General features: G+C 59.6%; 1 protein-coding gene across 1 annotated transcript in view; it reads right to left on the minus strand.

The window, feature by feature from the left end:
- ZBTB46 (zinc finger and BTB domain containing 46) overlaps positions 1-6,553 on the minus strand; it is a 62,657-nt gene extending 56,104 nt beyond the window's left edge. The window contains exon 1 of the mRNA XM_059407445.1: positions 6,358-6,553. The gene's annotated coding sequence lies outside the window, so the exon portion shown is untranslated. The remainder of the gene's footprint in view (positions 1-6,357) is intronic.
- Between the last annotated feature and the right edge of the window lie 72 nt (positions 6,554-6,625).

Genomic DNA, 6,625 nt, shown 5'->3' on the forward strand with positions numbered 1-6,625 from the left:
AGACGCCCCACTGAGCAGGGAGCCCAACGGGGGACTTGATCCCAGGACCCTGGGATCATGACCTGAGCCGGAGGCAGACCCTTCACCCACGGAGCCACCCAGGCGCCCCCTGTTCAACCAACAGTCGCTCAAAGGGACGTCCAAAGACAGTGTCACCTTCTCGCTCCTTGTTCTGGTCTCATTCTGCCAACATAAGAAAGAAAACCCGAGAAAGTCAAGCTTACCCAGTATCAAAAACCACTTTGTTTAGCCTCCCTGGGCCAGTCGTGGACGCGCGTGTACTGCTCCTGGGGAGACTGTGTCTGCTAAGGAGCTCTGGAAAGCTCTTCAAAATACTTCGGGGTTGGGGCGCCTGCGTGGCTCTGTGCGTTAAGCCTCTGTCTTCGGCTCAGGTCACCATCTCAGAGTCCTGGGATCGAGCCCCACATCGGGCTCTCTGCTCAGCGGGGAGCCTGCTTCCTCCTCTCTCTCTGCCTGCCTCTCTGCCTACTCGTGATCTCTCTCTGTCAAATAAATAAATAAAATCTTTAAAAAATAAATTTCCTGTCTTCTTCAGTTTCTCTTCAGAAATAAAAAAATTACAGAAGTCACATGGCCAGTAATAGTCACCCCAAATCACAGGACAGGCTATGATGTTACTAAAAATGTTCAGAATTGAGAAGACCTGCGGCAGGCCCCAAGCCCTCACCAGCTGCCGGACCCAGTCCGCAGGACCTCACATCCTCGAAGCTTTGTGCCGGGAAACTCCCACCTGTGACATTTCAGAAGCCGATGGAGGAAGTGCTGAGAGACACCCGAAACGAACCGGGAAAAACGCGGTGCTCCCACAACCAGCCGCAGGGCCGAGGGCAGGGGCGCCGCTGAGGGCGGGGCCGCCCGGCCAAGTCTTCTGAGTCTGGACACGGGCCATGAGCCCAGCCGGAGGGAGGGGGCCTCGGCCTGTCCGCGGGGCATGCTGCCCCCGAGGGCTCGCGGAAGGCTGCGGGAGCCTCCCTGCGCCCATGCCTGCAGCTGGCCACGCACCGTGGGCCTCTCGGAACCCAAGAGAAGGAGGCAGAAGGTCTTCGCCCTGTAATCCCCGGGACCCCTGGGCCAGCTGCCAACAGGGATTCAGTCCCCAACAGACGGGGTGGCTTCCTGGGCCCCGGCAGCTGGACCCGGACACGAAGGGTGGTGTGACGCCGCCCGCGCCTGGAGAAGCACAGGGGAGGGGGCCGAGAGACGCTGCCCCCTCCCCAGTTGGCAGGGCCTGGTGCAGCAGGTCTGGGCAGGTTCCCTCCAGGGCACGGGACCGCTGTCAGGGCCGCGGCCGGTCCGCAGGACGAGGAAGAGCCGGTGAGCCCCGAAAAGCCCGGTAGACGGTGCCCTGCGCCGGGGGAGCCTTCTCCGCCTCGAAGCAAAGCCGAGACGTTGCTCTTGTCTCGGAGGCCCAGCAGCCCTCGAGCTTCCCGGACAAAAGGCTACTCTGCGTGCGCGGGGAGGAGGAGAGGAAATCCGCCGTTCTCGGAGTCACCCGGGCCACACCAAGACCAGGAGACCCAGACTATGCCTCAGAGGTCACGGCACACCTGAAGCCTCTCACCCTCTTCCTCCGCGGCCTCCACGCTCGCCGTCCCCCCGGCCGGTCCCACCCTGGACAGACGGCTCTGGGCGCTGCGTGCACGCTGGCTGGCGGGCGGCGAGCGGGAGCATGTCTCTAGAACGCCTCTCCGAGTGCCTCAGTGCCCCGGAAACAAGGGCCAGCTCGGCACGCAGGTCAGCGCAGGATCTGCCCACCCAAGAGCCACCAGCCCTCTGCTCTCCGTGCCTCGGGCGTGACAGCAGGACTGAACGTTCAGAGTGGGACGGACAGAAGACCCCAGGTCAGACCCCTCCCCCGCGCTCCCCAGGTTACCTGGCCAGACTAAGAAGGGGACTTGCCCAAAGCCCCAGCAGCCATGGTGGCCCCGTGGGACGTCCACCTTCCACGGAAGCGCTCCTGACTCTGAGGTTCTGAAACCCTCCACGTGCGGCCCGGGACACTGAGGTGCCTCCTTTGCTTCTACAGAGAAGGAAGAGGACACCAGACCTCAGCTGTGCTTGGCCGGTGAAGGGGGACACTCCCTCTGCCGGGTGGGAGGCCTCCCTTTCTGCAGGGAAGCGGCAGGTTAGATGGGAGAGGAGGAAACAGAACAGAGCTCGCACCCGCGAGCACCAAGTCTGTCCGAACTCTTTAGAAATGAGGTTGTTTTAAAAATCGAGGATCCCCACACACGTGGGGCTCTTCTTAGTTTGCGGGCAAGTGGGAAGACCTCTGTGCTGCCGGGGCAGAGGCAGAGGCCCACACAGGGCCCCCGGAAGCAGCTACAGGTGACCAAGGACCACTTCCCCACGGCTCTTCCAAAGACCCGGAGTGGCCTATGGGCCCCCGCGGGAGGCGGGACCCGAAACCACCACGACTGCCCAGTGCCCCCGGAACCCGCCGGTCGTGCAGTCCTGCACTCTCACTGGCCATCGTCCTCGGCAAAGCAGAGGCCACAACAGAATTTGCTCCACAAGGTCTGGACCAGAGGGTCCGTGCCTGATGGGGTAGGAGTCTGCATGATGCCCCTTCCCTCCAGCAGCCTTTGGGGATTCAGATGCCCCCTTCCCCACTAGCTGGTCTGCACTCTGTTCCCCCTTCGAGCTCTGGGGCTGTTTCACCAGCATCTGTCACCTACATTGGGTCACATTAGTGGTTCTTGTGTCTGAGGAATGCTTACCTTGTCCCAACAGATCATCAACCCCTCACAGAAACCTTGTCCCAACAGATCATCAAAATGGGCCTAAAAGCTGGCCCATTGCAGCCTTTAGGGGACTGACAATCCCCGGGAGTTGTCATGAGGGAGAGGCCCGGGAACAGCTATTTAATGTGACTCAAACACACGCTTGTCAAGACACAGAAACTCTGTGAACACTATTGAAAAATATGTAAACAGTATTTCTCAATTTCTACTCTAAAATATCTAGGTTAGCAATTTCTAAGTCCAAATGATGTTAAAAAAATATTTAGTAATTTTTTTTTAAAGATGTTATTTTGTTTATTTGACAGAGACCACAAGCAGGCAGAGAGACAGGCGGAGAGAAAGGGGGAAGCAGGCTTCCCCGCTGAGCAGAGAGCCTGATCCGGGGCTCGATCCCAGGACCCTGAGACTATGACCTGAGCTGAAGGCAGAGGCTTAACCCATTGAGCCACCCAGGCGCCCCAGTATTTAGTAATTTTTCAATCTGAAAATGACTTGATAGCATTGCTGATAAGAAACTGAACAGAAAACTTTGTGTAGATCATACTAAGGTCGAATCTGACCCCACCAGCTCCTTTTATCCTTCAATACACAAGTTTTTTAGTTTGTTAGGAAAGGGTATTTCTCTTTTCCATGACTTTTTCATCAGCAAATAATGTCACAAGCCATACTGTGCCATCACCGGCAGACCAGAACACAAAGTCTGAGTATGCATACAGAAGATACTCGAAGTTTTTAGGCTGAAACCTTCCCTGACCTCATGGTGTGGGACCCCAGCCACGCCACAGCCCGAGCTGAGGGCAGAGGACACACGAGAACCATGATCAGGATGAGACCGTGTTTCAAACATTTACATCGGTCCTGTGGCCTGGATAGAGGTTTGTCATCACCCACTTATCCCTAACAGCCAGGCCATTAAAGCAAACTTGTAGCAACAGGAAAGATCTCTTTTTTCAGGGGAGGGGGCAGACATACAGGGGAATTCTTGACAATCTGCCATCTCTGAACAGAGTTTAAGGTAAAATATATTAGATCAGAAGGAAGAAAAAGCCTGTATGGTTATGAGAGCGTGAGTCACGGAGGAGCGTGAAACCCCAGAAGAGGGAACTGTGGCGGCAGGTGCTGTGACACGGGTGTGAGCGATGACGAGGGGGAGCAGTGGCTTCTAGAACTTTGACACAGCAGCCAAGAAGGCACCTGGGCACAGTGAGGAATTAGCTCAGGTTCCCGGGCCGTGGCGCTTTCTAAACACCAAGCACTAAATGGGTCTCCTTGGCGCTTAGAGGCTGGTCTAAGACCTCTGGTAGAGAACAAAGCAGAAATGCTGTACAGCTGTCCCAGAAACACAGACCACAGGGACAGAGTGGCCCAATTTCTCTTAATTTGAAAAGCCCCACATAAGGACGAGGTTGGAAAGTTCACTCTGTCAAAACTTAATTTTGTATAACATGTTTGTAAATAACACCCCGTCTGGCAGTGAAGGGACCACAGGCTGAGGGATTTCCTCAAGTCCTGGAGTGGTCCTGCCCTTTCCAGGAGTTCACCCCCTCCTCTCTGTGCTACTGTGTGCCCGCAGAACACAGGGGTCATGAGGGTAACGGGCCACAGGTGTCACAGGGCAAGGGTCCAAGGGACTGCCCTGGATAACTGAGTGGGGACAGAGCATCGCAGAGGGAGGGCGCCCCTGCAGGCAATGGCCAGCCAGTCCCGAACACCGGACAGTGGGTGGACACAGCGCTGAGCACAGGAACAACGCCTTTTCAAACAGAAAACCGCTAACCCTGAGCAGAAACTATCGCATCAAAACAAAATTCTTACACCCATGATGATGTCAATGAGAGGCTTAATTAAATGTCCCAAGGCTGGCCTCCAAGAAAGGCTGAATTGGGGGCTTCTGAATAGCCCATGAGTGAGTACATTCCACCGTGTTCTAGAGAAAACTCAGCCACCACCCCTCCCTCCTTCAGTAAAGGGCGTGAAGACAATCACTGGCTTCGTAGGGGACCCAGGGCCGAAATCTCAGTACCTGCGGCCCAGGTGCCCCTAGCATTTCATTTAACCCTTTCTGGGGGAACAAGGCGTCCCAGAGTTTTCAGTTGGAATATCTAAAACGATCACAAAACAAACCAAGAGGACGGGAGCTGGTAAAATACTCCTGTTTACTTCATTATTCATGTGAAAAACCCTCCTCTAAGTTTCCTTTTGATGAACGCACCATTTTCCATTCTCGCGGAGTGGAAATACTGCCCGGTGCAGGCAACGTGCCGGCCGGCCACAGAGCGAATCCACAAGTCTGCCACCCAAACGGAAAGTTAGCTTTGATAATAAATCCGATAGGAAAGATGCTACAACTGACACATTAAAATGCGCGCGAGCACTCCGTGCACAGGTGTCCGCGCCCAGCAGTTTGCAAAACGCGTTGCCTAATTAGCATTTCTTTAAACAATGCTGATAACAATCTTGCCACCGTAATCCTCGACAAATGCGTCGCTGAGATTGTATCACGGAAAGCGTGGGGAAATGCGCTGAGCATCTCAGTCAAACTTTCTTTTGTTTGTATTTCCTCGGGGTCAGAAAATACCTGTTCTTCACCCCTTTTGGTGTGTACCCAGGCTCCTCCGTCCAGCCCTATTGTGCGTGGTCCGTTAAACCTACGAATAATAAATTTGTTAGCGGGGCCGGGGGAAGCCCAGCGAGCCACAGCCCTCCTCCGGGCGTAGAAAATTCCCCATTTGCCGTGGGATTGAGTTGTCAGACAGTGACTCGTGCCACCCTGGGAAACTGACATGTCTATTTACGGAGAAACAAAGACACGGCTCGCGGCGGACCCGGCTCCCTCCGCGCGCCCCGTCCGCTCGGCGCGCCCCTGGTCGCTCGGCGCGCCCCGTCTCCTCCGCGCTCCTCTGGCCGCCCGGCCCCGAGGCCCCTGCGCCCTGGCTCATCCAGCAATTAAAATGGAGACGAGGCCGGTGCCCGGCGTCAGGGGGAGACAATGACCCCCAAGGCCCGGTGGGGCGCGGGGACCCGCCCGCGCCCACCTCCCGCAGTTCCGACTCTTGGCAAACTCGGCGCGGGCGGGTCCGGGTGCGGCTCGGAGGCGCGGGCGGGGGGCGCGCGGGACGGCGCGGGCGGGGGGCGCCAGGACGCCCCTGGGCTGCCTCCTGGGGCCGGGCGTTGACGCAGCAGAAATTACCAGCTGGAAAATTCCCCTTTCGGAGGTGACGGGGGAGGGATCGCGGCGGCGGCGGCAGGAGGCGCGGAGGGCGAGGGGCGCCGGGCAGCCCCGCCGCCACCGCCTCCGCGCGCAGCCCCGCGGGGACCCCGCGCCGCCCCCGCCCGCCCCGCCCCGAGCCACCCGGGCTCGGGGATCGGCAGGAGCCGGGCCGGGTCGCCACCGCCGCCCCCGGAGCCGCAGCCGGGGCGCGCCGATCGGGGCCAGGAGGGCGCCCCCGCGGGGCGGGGCGCATGGGGCGCGGGGCGGCAGGCGGCGGGGGCGCGCCCCGGCTCGGAGCTGCCGGGGCTCAGAGCGGCCCCGGCCGGGCCCAGCCGCGATGCGCCTGCCCGGCCGCGCGGACAATGAGCCGGCGCCGCTTACCTGTGACCCCATGGGGCGCGGGCGAGGGCGGGCGCCGCGGCCGCCGGACCGGCGCCGGTGATCGCCGCCGCCGCCGGGCGAGCGCTGCGTCCGGGCGGGTCCGAGCTGCCCGCTCGCCTCGGCTGCTCCGTCCGTCTGTCCGTCCGTCCGTCCGTCAGGCCGGCGCGCGCCCCCGCGCCCGCTCCAACCCCGCGGCCCCCGCCGCCCGCGCGCGCGCCCCGCCTGCGGACCCTGACCCCGCCCCCCGGCGCGCGCCCGGCCGCTGCTG

Source organism: Mustela nigripes, chromosome 7 (assembly GCF_022355385.1).
Source record: "Mustela nigripes isolate SB6536 chromosome 7, MUSNIG.SB6536, whole genome shotgun sequence".
Taxonomy (NCBI): Eukaryota; Metazoa; Chordata; class Mammalia; order Carnivora; family Mustelidae; genus Mustela; species Mustela nigripes.